The sequence below is a fragment of the Phalangium opilio genome, unplaced genomic scaffold (genome assembly GCF_054372755.1).
Source record: "Phalangium opilio isolate 3A_F unplaced genomic scaffold, DU_Popi_V2 ptg000019l_1, whole genome shotgun sequence".
Lineage (NCBI taxonomy): Eukaryota > Metazoa > Arthropoda > Arachnida > Opiliones > Phalangiidae > Phalangium > Phalangium opilio.
The window spans coordinates 8467278-8485496 of NW_028324152.1; the positions used below are offsets into that span (position 1 = coordinate 8467278).

The 18219-nt window shown below is 49.0% G+C and overlaps 1 non-coding gene across 1 annotated transcript; it reads left to right on the forward strand.

Annotated features, from left to right (window-relative positions):
* Positions 1–10411: 10411 nt before the first annotated feature.
* On the forward strand, positions 10412–10484 carry TRNAI-GAU (transfer RNA isoleucine (anticodon GAU)). Its single transcript has one exon. It is a non-coding gene; the product is annotated as a tRNA-Ile (tRNA).
* Positions 10485–18219: the final 7735 nt, after the last annotated feature.

The following is an 18219-nucleotide window of genomic DNA, read 5'->3' on the forward strand; positions in this document are numbered from 1 at the left end:
TGTTAACCAATAGGTTGGTGGTTCGAGCCCACCTGGGAGCGGTGATGTGGGATATCAAATGTAATGTAAAATGCCAAAGTTTTTCCACAATACCTGACGACCATTAAACTTTTGGGCTTCCGTGGCGCAATGCTTAGCGCCGTCGGCTGTTAACCGAAAGGTTGGTGGTTCGAGCCCATCCGGGAGCGGTGTTGAAAGGTCTCAGATGTGACGTAAAAAGTCAAAACTTTTCCACGTAACGTGACAACCATTTAATTTCTGAGCTTCCGTGGCTCAATGGTTAGCGCGTTTGGCTGTAAACCAATAGGTTTGTGTTTCGAGCCCACCCGGGAGCGGTGTTGTGGGATCTCAAATGCAACGTAAAAAGCCGAAGTTTTTCCACAATACCTGATGAACATTTAATTTTTGGGGTTCCGTGGCGCAATGGTTAGCGCGTTCAGCTGTTAACCGGAAGGTTGGTGGTTCGAGCCCATCCGGGAGCGGTGTTGTGAGGTCTTAGATGTAACGTAAAATTCAGAGTTTTTCCACAATACCTGACGAACATTTAATCTTTGGGCTTCCGTTGCGCAATGGTTAGCGCCGTCGGCTGTTAACCGAAAGGTTGGTTGTTCGAGCCCATCCGGGAGCGGTGTTTTGAGGTCTTAGATGTAACGTAAAATTCAGAGTTTTTCCACAATAACTGACGAACATTAAATTTTTGAGCTTCCGTGGCGCAATTATTATTATTATTATTGTTGATGAGGCGGGGCTCACGCCCTAGCACCGATGCCAAAGGCATATTGTGCAACCTCAAAATCAGGCCTTGAATAGGCCCGTAGCCGCAGCGTAGCGAAGAATTCGCTCCACCGTAAAAGAGGAGACCCGCGAGGGCTCCACAGTGTGTGAATCAAAATGTTCTAGTCTAAGCGAGGCGAAGAAGTCGCACTCGCAAAGTACGTGAGCGGATGTTTCTTCCTTCTCCTGGCACGACCTGCAGAGGGGGTCGTCAGCAAGACCCATCAGATGGAGGTGCCTATTTAGCCGACAGTGTCCGGTCAGAAGACCGGTGGCCAGCCTAATATCCCATCTGCTGAGCGAAATTAGGTCTCTAGCACGAGACCTGCAGGGACCATTGACAAACTGTTTTGTCTGTCTCTGGCCATCCATGTCATGCCAGAGCTGGTTTTGTATGACAGTCATCCTGTCATGCAGGCTCCGTTTGACATGCCCGTAGGGGATGGGGACGGCCGGCTCCGGCCCCAAGAGCTTGGCCTCCGCGCCCCTTTTCGCAAATCTATCGGCTTGCTCATTGCCATAATAACCGCTATGCCCTGGCACCCAGTACAACAGAACCCTGTTGCAGGACGCCAGTTGCGCTAGCAGATCAAGGCAGCTACGCACCAGTTGAGAGGTAATCTGACACTGGTCCAGCGCATTCAGGGCGGCCTGACTGTCAGAATAGATCCTCACAGTCCGTCCGTTATACCCTTTGTTAATGCAGTAGTCTGCGCAATAACAGATCGCGGCAATTTCCGCTTGGAACACACTAGCAAAGGTGCCCAGGCAAGCAGAAAAACCGACCCTTGTAGTTTGGCAGTAATAGCCGGCGCCAGCGCCGGAATCAGTCTTGGAACCATCGGTGAACCAAATAGTTTCACCCCCAGTGCCAAGAGGCAGCAGGTTAGTCCACTCGGCCCGACTGGGAAAGTGGATGCTGAATGGCTTAGTGAAATCAAAACTGGTAACGGTTTTGTTAGAGCACATCGTTAACGACGGCTCAAGTGCAGCGTACTCCCGAAAGAGCTTCGTATGGCTGTAATCCCAAAGTCTTGGAACCCAACAGCCATTAATGTGGAGCCTGTAGGCCCCCATGACAGCCTCCTCCTCAATGAAAAGATGAAGAGGTAGCATGTCAAGAAGCACCTCCAGGGAAGCAGTTGGGGTCGATCTCATGGCCCCTGTAACACCAATGCAGGCAAGCCTTTGAAGCTTGCGCAGGGCAGCCTGCACCGTCTTCAGCCGGACCCTTGTCCACCAGACAAGTGCCCCGTAAGATAGTATGGGTCTGATGATCCCAGTATAGAGCCAGTGTACAGCCTTGGGGTTGAGGCCCCAAGTCTGGCCGACTGAGCTCCTGGTCCTCCAGAAAAGCATCTTGGCCTTCTTGATACACCGATCAAGATGCGGCTTCCATGTGAGTCTGCAGTCAAAGGTCACCCCCAGGTATTTTACCTCGGAGGACTTTGTCAGGACCTGGCCAAAGAAGGAGATATCATTGAACAGATCCTTAGTATTCTTCCTCGTAAACGGAACAAGGACAGTTTTATCAGGATTAACGGAAAGGTTAACCGCCTGACACCATTGCTCCACGCTAGAGAGAGCAGATCTCATAAGTGTGGTGACAGTATCCGGGAACTTCCCGGTAAAGACTATTGCTACATCGTCCGCATACCCGAAGCAGCTACAGCCCCCAGCACCCCCGAGTCTCTCCAAGAGTTCGTCCACCACCAGGCACCACAACAGGGGGGAGAGCACTCCACCCTGAGGGCAGCCCCGGCTGGTAGTCACCCCTAGAGAGTCCCCAAGGAGGGACGCCGACACCTCGCGGTCGGTAAGCATGGACTCGATCCAACGGCCAAGAGTGTCACTGATGCCAAATCTCTTAACAGCTTCAGTAATAACCGAGCTAGAGACCTTGTCAAAGGCCCCCTCAATATCGAGGAAGACGGCCAGTGAAATTTCCTGAAACTCGAATGCCCTGTCCAGGCAATTCGTGAGGCCGTGAAGGGCCGTCTCAGTTGATTTACCTTTTTGGTAAGCAAATTGTGAAGAAGAGAGAGGAGTTACCGAAAGTACCTCGTCTCTAATGTACCTGTCCACCAGCTTCTCCAGGATTTTGAGGAAGAAGGAGGTCAGGCATATGGGCCTAAATGCCTTCGCCTCGAGGTAGGAAACCTTCCCGGGCTTGGGAATAAAGATGACCCTAGATCGCTTCCAATCACAAGGTATGTGACCGAGAGCAATGCAAAGTCTATAGATTTTGAATAACGGAGAGGCGATGTGGTCTAAGCCCTCCTGCAAAAGCCGAGGGAAGACCCCATCGGGTCCCGGAGACTTGTAGGGCTCAAAACAGTTGACAGCCCAACGAAGCTTGGGAATCGTAACAACCTGCCTGGCTACAAGCCAGTCCTCTCTCTTCGCCCTGTGCAGAACAGGGTATAGAGAGTCAGGGTTTGTTGGATTGATTGGAGTGGAGTCAGGGAAGTGGACCTCCAGCATATGCTTGAGAGTCTCAGCCCCAGACTTAGTGTACACACCCTCCTGCAACTTAATAGTGTCAAGACGATGTGTGTTGTCGTGCGCTAGGATCTTCATGACCCTAGCCGTGGCAGGGACATTGGAGACTTGCTCACAGAAGGTCCGCCAAGAGTCCTTCTTAGCAGCTCTAATGGCCCTGTTGTAGGTATTAAGGGACTGCCTGTATCCAGTCCAGTCTCCCGTGCGCTTGGCTTTGTTGAAGAGCCTGCGCGTGTATTTCCGAAGCCGGCTGAGATCCGCATTCCACCAAGGGACAAGCCTCGAGCGGTTAACGGTCTTGAGTGGGCAGTTCCGGTGAAACGACTCAATGATAGAGCTCTCTAAGTCACCAGCAGCCCTATCAAGTTCGTAAGGTGAAGTGAGTTTAGGGGTGTGACCATCTCCGTAGCGTAGGATAAGGTCTTCCTTATAGCCGGTCCAATTGGTCCGTTTTGGATTGCGTACCTCCGTCCCCGCCGGGACAGAGGTAGTCGCGACAGTAAAGCAGATGTGCCTATGATCCGACAGAGACGGCTCAGTAGACACATGCCAGTTAGACACGGAAGACGCGAGGTTTTCCGTGGCTAGCGTGAGGTCAATGACCTCCCTTCTATTAGAAGTAACAAAAGTGGGTTCATTGTTTTGATTAAGAATATGGAGTTTACAACCAACTAAATATTCTAGTAAATCATCACCTCTCCTGTTGCAGTCAGAACTGCCCCACGTGATGTGATGAGCGTTGGCGTCGCAGCCAATGATTAGTTTGTCCCCTCTCCTTTCACATTGATCGACCAAATTGATCACCTCAATTGTCGGGAGAGAGTCCGCGTCGTGGGCAAAGTAAGCAGAGGCGGCCGTGATAGTCAACTTGGCATTCCCAGTGGCCAGGACTAGCTTCACGGCCGCCGTGTCCTGGGACGTGTACAGCGGTAGAGAGATACAGCAAAGATCCCTCCGAACCAGAATACACGCCCTAGGTCTAGCAGCAGTATGGTCATAAAATAGTGACCCTGCCGCGTCAAGACCGAGGATTTTGCCATGGCATATCCACGGTTCTTGTATGAGGGCCAGATCAAGACCCTCTATAGCAAACCTCCTGCAGAGTACCGCAGAGGCCGCCTTACTATGGTGCAGATTGATTTGAATCGCACGTAGCGTCCCCATGGTCCTTAAGAGAGGGGGTTCAGAAGGGACCTAGCTACACCTCATCAGTCCCGAGAGGGCCAGTGGCACCTCCCCCCCTGACAGGCAAGCTCCCAGTCCCAAGATCCTCCCCCTCACCAGGACCACTAGAACGCTCATCGGCTGAACCCCGAAGGGTCCCATCCGATTCTCCCAGTAGGGTGGACTCATCCATGGAAGAACAAACTTCCGAATGAGCCCCCCCTCCCCCTCTGTGCCTAGAGCGACGCCAGAGAGCTCCACAGCGAGATCCCCCATCTCGCTATTCCCACCCCCTGCCGCAGACTCGGCTACAGTGGTTTTAGTGGCTTCCGTGTTCTGAAGGAGTTTGAAGGAACCCTTGTCCACTCCAGTGTAGCCCACGAAGCCAGCATTCTTAATGGCGTCCAGCGAGGAGCCATCAATGGACAGTACCCAGTATCGCACTGCCCTGTCCACGTATGTCCGAATGCACTTCCAGTATTCGGTAGCAAAGCCATCGTTAAGGGCCTTTAGGCGCCGGAACAGCACCGCCGGCTCTTTAGTGATCTGGTCTCTGGTGCGGAACATTACCTTAAACGGCTTAGGGAGTTCGCTAGCCCTCATTACTGAGAGCACCGCATCCCCCACCACCGAGTCGGCTATGTTTTCCTTCAACCATTGACCAGTGAACGTATCCTCACAGGAGTATACCAGGGCCCCAGCCGTCAGGCTAAAATTCGCAAGGCGCGGTAGACGGCTCCCCGAAGGTATCCCATCCAGCGCCCCTAGAATCGCCTTCTGAATAGGGCCCACGTCCTCCTCCGTGATGGCCGCCTTCGGATAGCCTTTTTTAATAATGGCCATCTTCTCGGCGCTGGCAACGGCACTATTGGACTTAGCCTTTTTAGCCGCCGCCTGCGAGGTACTGGGCGAGGGAGTCTAATCCTCCGTTCTAGGCCTCTTCAAATGGGTGTCACGTGTCGCCGCACCCCCAGCGGGGGTGGAGACCGTTCCAGACCCAGATTTGGCCTTTTCCCGAGCAATCTGTCGTTTACGGCGACGTTGCACGGTGCGTTTCGAAGCCTGACCAGTCACACGCACCGATAAATCGGCACGAGTGTCGCTGGATACAGGCCCTAGCGTAGTGGTATCAGTGTGGGTTCTGCCCTGAGCAGATCCCTGCACCGTAGGTTTAGTAGTTTTGGAGTTGTTTTTGTTTGAGGTTTCCATAAGAATCCCACGAGTAAGGGGGCAAGTAAACGGTCACCACCCGGTAGTCCCCCACCCGGGTGGAAGGCTAGATACAACGGGGTGTCGCCTGGTGCCCCGAGGGGACCGTTAGCGATACCGCAGTTTTACTTCCCCGGTACCATGCAGCCCTCGGCACGATGCCTCAACACCTTGGCTTGGGAAGGACGCGTATCCGCTCAGCCCACACATCGCAGTGGTTACCAGCTCTCACCACCGAGGAGGTGTGATACATCGCATTGATGAGGACCCAAGCTAGCGTGTGTGAAGTTAAGAACGCGAGCGGGAAGCCAAAGCAAGAGGGGGAAAGAGAACACCCCATCTAGCTTGCGTCCCCAACTTCGAGAGCCCCCGTGGCGCAATGGTTAGCGCGTTCAGCTGTTAACCGAAAGGTTGGTGGTTCGAGCCTATCCGGGAGCGGTGTTGTGAGGTCTCAGATGTGACGTAAAAAGTCAAAGTTTTTCCACAATACCTGACGACCATTTAATTTTTGGGCTTTTAATTTTCGGTAAGCGCGTTCGGCTGTTAACCAAAACATTGGTGGATCGAGCCCACCCGGGAGCGGTGTTGTGAGATCTCAAATGTAACGTAAAAATCCAAAGTTTTTCCACAATACCTGACGAACATTTAATCTTTGGGCTTCCGTTGCGCAATGGTTAGCGCCGTCGGCTGTTAACCGAAAGGTTGGTGGTTCGAGCCCATCCGGGAGCGGTGTTTTGAGGTCTTAGATGTAACGTAAAATTCAGAGTTTTTTAAAAATAACTGACGAACATTTAATTTTTGGGCTTCCGTGGCGCAATGGTTAGCGCGTTCAGCTGTTATTCAAAAGGTTTGTGGTTCGAGCCCATCCGGGAGCGGTGTTGCAAGGTCTCAGATGTGACGTAAAAAGTCGATGTTTTTCCACAATACCTGACGACCATTTCATTTCTGAGCTTCCTTGGCTCCATGGTTAGCGCGTTCGGCTGTTAACCGAAAGGTTGGTGGTTCGAGCCCCCCGGGAGCGGTGTTGTGAAGTCTCAAATGTAACGTAAAAAGCCAAAGTTTTTCCACAATACCTGACGACCATTTGATTTTTGGGCTTCCGTGGCGCAATGGTTAGCGCGTTCGGCTGTTAACCGAGAGGCTGGTGGTTCGAGCCCACCCGGAAGTGGTGTTGTGGGGTCTCAGAAGTAGCGTAAAAAGTCAAAACTTTTCCATATAACGTGACAACCATTTAATTTCTGAGCTTCCGTGGCTCAATGGTTAGCGCGTTCGGCTGTTAACCAATAGGTTGGTGGTTCGAGCCCACCTGGGAGCGGTGATGTGGGATCTCAAATGTAATGTAAAATGCCAAAGTTTTTCCACAATACCTGACGACCATTAAACTTTTGGGCTTCCGTGGCGCAATGCTTAGCGCCGTCGGCTGTTAACCGAAAGGTTGGTGGTTCGAGCCCATCCGGGAGCGGTGTTGAAAGGTCTCAGATGTGACGTAAAAAGTCAAAACTTTTCCACATAACGTGACAACCATTTAATTTCTGAGCTTCCGTGGCTCAATGGTTAGCGCGTTTGGCTGTAAACCAATAGGTTTGTGTTTCGAGCCCACCCGGGAGCGGTGTTGTGGGATCTCAAATGTAACGTAAAAAGCCGAAGTTTTTCCACAATACCTGATGAACATTTAATTTTTGGGGTTCCGTGGCGCAATGGTTAGCGCGTTCAGCTGTTAACCGGAAGGTTGGTGGTTCGAGCCCATCCGGGAGCGGTGTTGTGAGGTCTTAGATGTAACGTAAAATTCAGAGTTTTTCCACAATACCTGACGAACATTTAATCTTTGGGCTTCCGTTGCGCAATGGTTAGCGCCGTCGGCTGTTAACCGAAAGGTTGGTTGTTCGAGCCCATCCGGGAGCGGTGTTTTGAGGTCTTAGATGTAACGTAAAATTCAGAGTTTTTCCACAATAACTGACGAACATTAAATTTTTGAGCTTCCGTGGCGCAATGGTTAGCGCGTTCAGGTGTTAACCGAAAGGTTGGTGGTTCGAGCCTATCCGGGAGCGGTGTTGTGAGGTCTCAGATGTGACGTAAAAAGTCAAAGTTTTTCCACAATACCTGACGACCATTTAATTTTTGGGCTTTTAATTTTCGGTTAGCGCGTTCGGCTGTTAACCAAAACGTTGGTGGATCGAGCCCACCCGGGAGCGGTGTTGTGAGATCTCAAATGTAACGTAAAAATCCAAAGTTTTTCCACAATACCTGACGAACATTTAATCTTTGGGCTTCCGTTGCGCAATGGTTAGCGCCGTCGGCTGTTAACCGAAAGGTTGGTGGTTCGAGCCCATCCGGGAGCGGTGGTTTGAGGTCTTAGATGTAACGTAAAATTCAGAGTTTTTTAAAAATAACTGACGAACATTTAATTTTTGGGCTTCCGTGGCGCAATGGTTAGCGCGTTCAGCTGTTATTCAAAAGGTTTGTGGTTCGAGCCCATCCGGGAGCGGTGTTGCAAGGTCTCAGATGTGACGTAAAAAGTCGATGTTTTTCCACAATACCTGACGACCATTTCATTTCTGAGCTTCCTTGGCTCCATGGTTAGCGCGTTCGGCTGTTAACCGAAAGGTTGGTGGTTCGAGCCCCCCCGGGAGCGGTGTTGTGAAGTCTCAAATGTAACGTAAAAAGCCAAAGTTTTTCCACAATACCTGACGACCATTTGATTTTTGGGCTTCCGTGGCGCAATGGTTAGCGCGTTCAGGTGTTAACCGAAAGGTTGGTGGTTCGAGCCTATCCGGGAGCGGTGTTGTGAGGTCTCAGATGTGACGTAAAAAGTCAAAGTTTTTCCACAATACCTGACGACCATTTAATTTTTGGGCTTTTAATTTTCGGTTAGCGCGTTCGGCTGTTAACCAAAACGTTGGTGGATCGAGCCCACCCGGGAGCGGTGTTGTGAGATCTCAAATGTAACGTAAAAATCCAAAGTTTTTCCACAATACCTGACGAACATTTAATCTTTGGGCTTCCGTTGCGCAATGGTTAGCGCCGTCGGCTGTTAACCGAAAGGTTGGTGGTTCGAGCCCATCCGGGAGCGGTGTTTTGAGGTCTTAGATGTAACGTAAAATTCAGAGTTTTTTAAAAATAACTGACGAACATTTAATTTTTGGGCTTCCGTGGCGCAATGGTTAGCGCGTTCAGCTGTTATTCAAAAGGTTTGTGGTTCGAGCCCATCCGGGAGCGGTGTTGCAAGGTCTCAGATGTGACGTAAAAAGTCGATGTTTTTCCACAATACCTGACGACCATTTCATTTCTGAGCTTCCTTGGCTCCATGGTTAGCGCGTTCGGCTGTTAACCGAGAGGCTGGTGGTTCGAGCCCACCCGGAAGTGGTGTTGTGGGGTCTCAGAAGTAGCGTAAAAAGTCAAAACTTTTCCATATAACGTGACAACCATTTAATTTCTGAGCTTCCGTGGCTCAATGGTTAGCACGTTCGGCTGTTAACCAATAGGTTTGTGTTTCGAGCCCACCTGGGAGCGGAGATGTGGGATCTCAAATATAATGTAAAATGCCAAAGTTTTTCCACAATACCTGACGACCATTTAATTTTTGGGCTTTTAATTTTCGGTTAGCGCCGTCGGCTGTTAACCGAAAGGTTGGTGGTTCGAGCCCATCCGGGAGCGGTGTTTTGAGGTCTTTTACTTTTATGTAACGTAAAATTCAGAGTTTTTTAAAAATAACTGACGAACATTTAATTTTTGGGCTTCCGTGGCGCAATGGTTAGCGCTTTCAGCTGTTATTCAAAAGGTTTGTGGTTCGAGCCCATCCGGGAGCGGTGTTGCAAGGTCTCAGATGTGACGTAAAAAGTCGATGTTTTTCCACAATACCTGACGACCATTTCATTTCTGAGCTTCCTTGGCTCCATGGTTAGCGCGTTCGGATGTTAACGAAAAGGTTTGTGGTTCGAGCCCATCCGGGAGCGGTGTTGTGAGGTCTCAGATGTGACGTAAAAAGTCAAAGTTTTTCCACAATACCTGACGACCATTTGATTTTTGGGCTTCCGTGGCGCAATGGTTAGCGCGTTCGGCTGTTAACCGAGAGGCTGGTGGTTCGAGCGCACCCGGAAGTGGTGTTGTGGGGTCTCAGAAGTAGCGTAAAAAGTCAAAACTTTTCCACATAACGTGACAACCATTTAATTTCTGAGCTTCCGTGGCTCAATGGTTAGCGCGTTCGGCTGTTAACCAATAGGTTTGTGTTTCGAGCCCACCCGGGAGCGGTGTTGTGGGATCTCAAATGTAACGTAAAAAGCCGTAGTTTTTCAACAATACCTGACGAACATTCAATTTTTGGGCTTCCGTGGCGCAATGGTTAGCGCGTTCGGCTGTTAACTGAAAGGTTGGTGGTTCGAGCCCATCCGGGAGCGGTGTTGTGAGGTCTCAGATGTGACGTAAAAAGTCAAAGTTTTTCCACAATACCTGACGACCATTTAATCTTGGGCTTCCGTGGCGCAATGGTTAGCGCGTTCGGCTGTTAGCCGAAAGGTTGGTGGTTCGAGCCAACTCGGGAGCGGTGTTGTGGGATCTCAAATGTAATGTAAAATGCCAAAGTTTTTCCACAATACCTGACGACCATTTAATTTTTGGGCTTCCGTGGCGCAATGGTTAACGCGTTCGGCTGTTAACTGAAAGGTTGGTGGTTCGAGCCCATCCGGGAGCGGTGTTGTGAGGTCTCAGATGTGACGTAAAATGTAAAAAGTTTTTCCACAATACCTGACGAACATTTAATTTTTGGGCTTCCGTGGCGCAATGGTTTGCGCGTTCGGCTGATAACCGAAAGGTTGGTGGTTCGAGCCCACCCGGGAGCTGTGTTGTGAGATCTCACATGTAACGTAAAAATCGTAAGTTTTTCCACAATACCTGACGACCATTTAATCTTGGGCTTCCGTGGCGCAATGGTTAGCGCGTTCGGCTGTTAACGAATAGGTTTGTGTTTCGAGCCCACCCGGGAGCGGTGTTTTGGGATCTCAAATGTAACGTAAAAAGCCAAAACTTTTCCACAATACCTGACGAATATTTAATTTTTGGGCTTCCGTGGCGCAATGGTTAGCGCGTTCAGCTGTTAACCGAAAGGTTGGTGGTTCGAGCCCATCCGGGATCGGTGTTGTGAGGTCTGAGATGTGACGTAAAAAGTCAAAGTTTTTCCACAATACCTGACGACCATTTAGTTTTTGGGCTTTTAATTTTCGGTTAGCGCCGTCGGCTGTTAACCAAAAGGTTTGTGGTTCGAGCCCATCCGGGAGCGGTGTTGTGAGGTCTTAGATGTGACGTAAAAAGTCAAAGTTTTTCCACAATACCTGACGACCATTTGATTTTTGGGCTTCCGTGCCGCAATGGTTTGCGCGTTCGGCTGTTAACCGAGAGGCTGGTGGTTCGAGCCCACCCGGAAGTGGTGTTGTGGGGTCTCAGAAGTAGCGTAAAAAGTCAAAACTTTTCCATATAACGTGACAATTATTTAATTTCTGGGCTTCCGTGGCTCAATGGTTAGCGCGTTCGGCTGTTAACCAATAGGTTGGTGGTTCGAGCCCACCTGGGAGCGGTGATGTGGGATCTCAAATGTAATGTAAAATGCCAGAGTTTTTCCACAATACCTGACGACCATTTAACTTTTGGACTTCCGTGGCGCAATGGTTAGCGCGTTCGGCTGTTAACCAATAGGTTGGTGGTTCGAGCCCACCTGGGAGCGGTGTTGTGAGGTCTCAGATGTAACGTAAAATGCCAAAGTTTTTCCACAATACGTGACGACCATTTAATTTTTGGGCTTCCGTGGCGCAATGGTTAGCGCGTTCGGCTGTTAACCGAAAGGTTGGTGGTTCGAGCCCATCCGGGAACGGTGTTTTGAGGTCTTAGATGTAACGTAAAATTCAGAGTTTTTCCACAATAACTGACGAACATTTAATTTTTGAGCTTCCGTGGCGCAATGGTTAGCGCGTTCAGCTGCTATTCAAAAGGTTTGTGGTTCGAGTCCATCCGGGAGCCGTGTTGCAAGGTCTCAGATGTGACGTAAAAAGTCGATGTTTTTCCACAATACCTGACGACCATTTAATCTTGGGCTTCCGTGGCGCAATGGTTAGCGCGTTCGGCTGTTAACGAATAGGTTTGTGTTTCGAGCCCACCCGGGAGCGGTGTTTTGGGATCTCAAATGTAACGTAAAAAGCCAAAACTTTTCCACAATACCTGACGAATATTTAATTTTTGGGCTTCCGTGGCGCAATGGTTAGCGCGTTCAGCTGTTAACCGAAAGGTTGGTGGTTCGAGCCCATCCGGGATCGGTGTTGTGAGGTCTGAGATGTGACGTAAAAAGTCAAAGTTTTTCCACAATACCTGACGACCATTTAGTTTTTGGGCTTTTAATTTTCGGTTAGCGCCGTCGGCTGTTAACCAAAAGGTTTGTGGTTCGAGCCCATCCGGGAGCGGTATTGTGAGGTCTTAGATGTGACGTAAAAAGTCAAAGTTTTTCCACAATACCTGACGACCATTTGATTTTTGGGCTTCCGTGGCGCAATGGTTTGCGCGTTCGGCTGTTAACCGAGAGGCTGGTGGTTCGAGCCCACCCGGAAGTGGTGTTGTGGGGTCTCAGAAGTAGCGTAAAAAGTCAAAACTTTTCCATATAACGTGACAATTATTTAATTTCTGGGCTTCCGTGGCTCAATGGTTAGCGCGTTCGGCTGTTAACCAATAGGTTGGTGGTTCGAGCCCACCTGGGAGCGGTGATGTGGGATCTCAAATGTAATGTAAAATGCCAGAGTTTTTCCACAATACCTGACGACCATTTAACTTTTGGACTTCCGTGGCGCAATGGTTAGCGCGTTCGGCTGTTAACCAATAGGTTGGTGGTTCGAGCCCACCTGGGAGCGGTGTTGTGAGGTCTCAGATGTAACGTAAAATGCCAAAGTTTTTCCACAATACGTGACGACCATTTAATTTTTGGGCTTCCGTGGCGCAATGGTTAGCGCGTTCGGCTGTTAACCGAAAGGTTGGTGGTTCGAGCCCATCCGGGAACGGTGTTTTGAGGTCTTAGATGTAACGTAAAATTCAGAGTTTTTCCACAATAACTGACGAACATTTAATTTTTGAGCTTCCGTGGCGCAATGGTTAGCGCGTTCAGCTGCTATTCAAAAGGTTTGTGGTTCGAGTCCATCCGGGAGCCGTGTTGCAAGGTCTCAGATGTGACGTAAAAAGTCGATGTTTTTCCACAATACCTGACGACCATTTCATTTCTGAGCTTCCTTGGCTCCACGGTTAGCGCGTTCGGATGTTAACCAAAAGGTTTGTGGTTCGAGCCCATCCGGGAGCGGTGTTGTGAGGTCTCAGGTGTGACGTAAAAAGTCAAAGTTTTTCCACAATACCTGACGACCATTTAATCTTGGGCTTCCGTGGCGCAATGGTTAGCGCGTTCGGCTGTTAACCGAAAGGTTGGTGGTTCGAGCCCATCCGGGAGCGGTGTTGTGAGGTCTTAGATGTGACGTAAAAAGTCAAAGTTTTTCCACAATACCTGACGACCATTTGATTTTTGGGCTTCCGTGGCGCAATGGGTAGCGCGTTCGGCTGTTAACCGAGAGGCTGGTGGTTCGAGCCCACCCGGAAGTGGTGTTGTGGGGTCTCAGAAGTAGCGTAAAAAGTCAAAACTTTTCCATATAACGTGACAAATATTTAATTTCTGGGCTTCCGTGGCTCAATGGTTAGCGCGTTCGGCTGTTAACCAATAGGTTGGTGGTTCGAGCCCACCTGGGAGCGGTGATGTGGGATCTCAAATGTAATGTAAAATGCCAAAGTTTTTCCACAATACCTGACGACCATTTAACTTTTGGACTTCCGTGGCGCAATGGTTAGCGCGTTCGGCTGTTAACCAATAGGTTGGTGGTTCGAGCCCACCTGGGAGCGGTGTTGTGAGGTCTCAGATGTAACGTAAAATGCCAAAGTTTTTCCACAATACGTGACGACCATTTAATTTTTGGGCTTCCGTGGCGCAATGGTTAGCGCGTTCGGCTGTTAACCGAAAGGTTGGTGGTTCGAGCCCATCCGGGAACGGTGTTTTGAGGTCTTAGATGTAACGTAAAATTCAGAGTTTTTCCACAATAACTGACGAACATTTAATTTTTGAGCTTCCGTGGCGCAATGGTTAGCGCGTTCAGCTGCTATTCAAAAGGTTTGTGGTTCGAGTCCATCCGGGAGCCGTGTTGCAAGGTCTCAGATGTGACGTAAAAAGTCGATGTTTTTCCTCAATACCTGACGACCATTTCATTTCTGAGCTTCCTTGGCTCCACGGTTAGCGCGTTCGGATGTTAACCAAAAGGTTTGTGGTTCGAGCCCATCCGGGAGCGGTGTTGTGAGGTCTCAGGTGTGACGTAAAAAGTCAAAGTTTTTCCACAATACCTGACGACCATTTAATCTTGGGCTTCCGTGGCGCAATGGTTAGCGCGTTCGGCTGTTAACCGAAAGGTTGGTGGTTCGAGCCCATCCGGGAGCGGTGTTGTGAGGTCTTAGATGTGACGTAAAAAGTCAAAGTTTTTCCACAATACCTGACGACCATTTGATTATTGGGCTTCCGTGGCGCAATGGGTAGCGCGTTCGGCTGTTAACCGAGAGGCTGGTGGTTCGAGCCCACCCGGAAGTGGTGTTGTGGGGTCTCAGAAGTAGCGTAAAAAGTCAAAACTTTTCCATATAACGTGACAAATATTTAATTTCTGGGCTTCCGTGGCTCAATGGTTAGCGCGTTCGGCTGTTAACCTATAGGTTGGTGGTTCGAGCCCACCTGGGAGCGGTGATGTGGGATCTCAAATGTAATGTAAAATGCCAAAGTTTTTCCACAATACCTGACGACCATTTAACTTTTGGACTTCCGTGGCGCAATGGTTAGCGCGTTCGGCTGTTAACCAATAGGTTGGTGGTTCGAGCCCACCTGGGAGCGGTGTTGTGAGGTCTCAGATGTAACGTAAAATGCCAAAGTTTTTCCACAATACCTGACGACCATTTAATTTTTGGGCTTCCGTGGCGCAATGGTTAGCGCGTTCGGCTGTTAACCGAAAGGTTGGTGGTTCGAGCCCATCCGGGAACGGTGTTTTGAGGTCTTAGATGTAACGTAAAATTCAGAGTTTTTCCACAATAACTGACGAACATTTAATTTTTGAGCTTCCGTGGCGCAATGGTTAGCGCGTTCAGCTGCTATTCAAAAGGTTTGTGGTTCGAGTCCATCCGGGAGCCGTGTTGCAAGGTCTCAGATGTGACGTAAAAAGTCGATGTTTTTCCACAATACCTGACGATAGTGATCGTACGGGGAACCCGAACCCGACCCGGGAAGTCGGGGATCCCCGGTTTTTTCCAACCCGACCCGGGAAGTCGGGGATCCCCGGTTTTTTCCAACCCGACCCGACCCGACCCGGCCAGTTAATTTTGAAGTCGGGTTTAAAAAAATCGGGGTGGGCCCGAAGTCGAGGGTAAGCTATTATTGACGGTCGCGCTTTGTGTTACAGTAGATAGGAACTCAAATCTGATTAGGGCGAGCTTGAATATTTAATTTTTTTCTGTCTCGAGGCTTCGAAAGCCAGTAGAAAACTAATATATGTCGGCAATTTCATGGTCGTCCGTCAAATTCCAATGTATTAATTGTGTGTTAAGTTGCGAGCAATTGATTTCAAAATTGAAAAAGTGGTAGAAGAGTTTCACGAGTACCAGAAACCGCTTTCAGCCACTGCCAAAGACATAGGACAAGGAAAATTTGGAAAGTTTTTAGATGGAAGTTGCGCCTGTTCTGGGACAATTAGTTACCTCAATCCCTTCCACGACGTTCTATCAGATAGCAATGATATGGCAGATTCGCCTACTATTGGATTCACTAAAGCAATGATATGGCAGATTAGCACTAAAGCAGTGATAACTTGGAACTAAATTACAGAAAATAAATTCCTTACATTACATAGTACATAGTTACTATGTATAATTTTTTAGAATATGTTAATTACATTTATATTATTAAAAAGGAAAACCCCGACCCGACCCGACCCGATTTTCCGGGTTTTTTTCGCAACCCGACCCGGAACCCGACCCGACAAAAATCTCACCCCGTACGATCACTACCTGACGACCATTTCATTTCTGAGCTTCCTTGGCTCCACGGTTAGCGCGTTCGGATGTTAACCAATAGGTTTGTGGTTCGAGCCCATCCGGGAGCGGTGTTGTGAGGTCTTAGATGTGACGTAAAAAGTCAAAGTTTTTCCACAATACCTGACGACCATTTGATTTTTGGGCTTCCGTGGCGCAATGGTTTGCGCGTTCGGCTGTTAACCGAGAGGCTGGTGGTTCGAGCCCACCCGGAAGTGGTGTTGTGGGGTCTCAGAAGTAGCGTAAAAAGTCAAAACTTTTCCATATAACGTGACAATTATTTAATTTCTGGGCTTCCGTGGCTCAATGGTTAGCGCGTTCGGCTGTTAACCAATAGGTTGGTGGTTCGAGCCCACCTGGGAGCGGTGATGTGGGATCTCAAATGTAATGTAAAATGCCAAAGTTTTTCCACAATACCTGACGACCATTTAACTTTTGGACTTCCGTGGCGCAATGGTTAGCGCGTTCGGCTGTTAACCAATAGGTTGGTGGTTCGAGCCCACCTGGGAGCGGTGTTGTGAGGTCTCAGATGTAACGTAAAATGCCAAAGTTTTTCCACAATACGTGACGACCATTTAATTTTTGGGCTTCCGTGGCGCAATGGTTAGCGCGTTCGGCTGTTAACCGAAAGGTTGGTGGTTCGAGCCCATCCGGGAGCGGTGTTGTGAGGTCTTAGATGTGACGTAAAAAGTCAAAGTTTTTCCACAATACCTGACGACCATTTGATTATTGGGCTTCCGTGGCGCAATGGGTAGCGCGTTCGGCTGTTAACCGAGAGGCTGGTGGTTCGAGCCCACCCGGAAGTGGTGTTGTGGGGTCTCAGAAGTAGCGTAAAAAGTCAAAACTTTTCCATATAACGTGACAAATATTTAATTTCTGGGCTTCCGTGGCTCAATGGTTAGCGCGTTCGGCTGTTAACCTATAGGTTGGTGGTTCGAGCCCACCTGGGAGCGGTGATGTGGGATCTCAAATGTAATGTAAAATGCCAAAGTTTTTCCACAATACCTGACGACCATTTAACTTTTGGACTTCCGTGGCGCAATGGTTAGCGCGTTCGGCTGTTAACCAATAGGTTGGTGGTTCGAGCCCACCTGGGAGCGGTGTTGTGAGGTCTCAGATGTAACGTAAAATGCCAAAGTTTTTCCACAATACCTGACGACCATTTAATTTTTGGGCTTCCGTGGCGCAATGGTTAGCGCGTTCGGCTGTTAACCGAAAGGTTGGTGGTTCGAGCCCATCCGGGAACGGTGTTTTGAGGTCTTAGATGTAACGTAAAATTAAGAGTTTTTCCACAATAACTGACGAACATTTAATTTTTGAGCTTCCGTGGCGCAATGGTTAGCGCGTTCAGCTGCTATTCAAAAGGTTTGTGGTTCGAGTCCATCCGGGAGCCGTGTTGCAAGGTCTCAGATGTGACGTAAAAAGTCGATGTTTTTCCACAATACCTGACGATAGTGATCGTACGGGGAACCCGAACCCGACCCGGGAAGTCGGGGATCCCCGGTTTTTTCCAACCCGACCCGGGAAGTCGGGGATCCCCGGTTTTTTCCAACCCGACCCGACCCGACCCGGCCAGTTAATTTTGAAGTCGGGTTTAAAAAAAATCGGGGTGGGCCCGAAGTCGAGGGTAAGCTATTATTGACGGTCGCGCTTTGTGTTACAGTAGATAGGAACTCAAATCTGATTAGGGCGAGCTTGAATATTTAATTTTTTTCTGTCTCGAGGCTTCGAAAGCCAGTAGAAAACTAATATATGTCGGCAATTTCATGGTCGTCCGTCAAATTCCAATGTATTAATTGTGTGTTAAGTTGCGAGCAATTGATTTCAAAATTGAAAAAGTGGTAGAAGAGTTTCACGAGTACCAGAAACCGCTTTCAGCCACTGCCAAAGACATAGGACAAGGAAAATTTGGAAAGTTTTTAGATGGAAGTTGCGCCTGTTCTGGGACAATTAGTTACCTCAATCCCTTCCACGACGTTCTATCAGATAGCAATGATATGGCAGATTCGCCTACTATTGGATTCACTAAAGCAATGATATGGCAGATTAGCACTAAAGCAGTGATAACTTGGAACTAAATTACAGAAAATAAATTCCTTACATTACATAGTACATAGTTACTATGTATAATTTTTTAGAATATGTTAATTACATTTATATTATTAAAAAGGAAAACCCCGACCCGACCCGACCCGATTTTCCGGGTTTTTTTCGCAACCCGACCCGGAACCCGACCCGACAAAAATCTCACCCCGTACGATCACTACCTGACGACCATTTCATTTCTGAGCTTCCTTGGCTCCACGGTTAGCGCGTTCGGATGTTAACCAATAGGTTTGTGGTTCGAGCCCATCCGGGAGCGGTGTTGTGAGGTCTTAGATGTGACGTAAAAAGTCAAAGTTTTTCCACAATACCTGACGACCATTTGATTTTTGGGCTTCC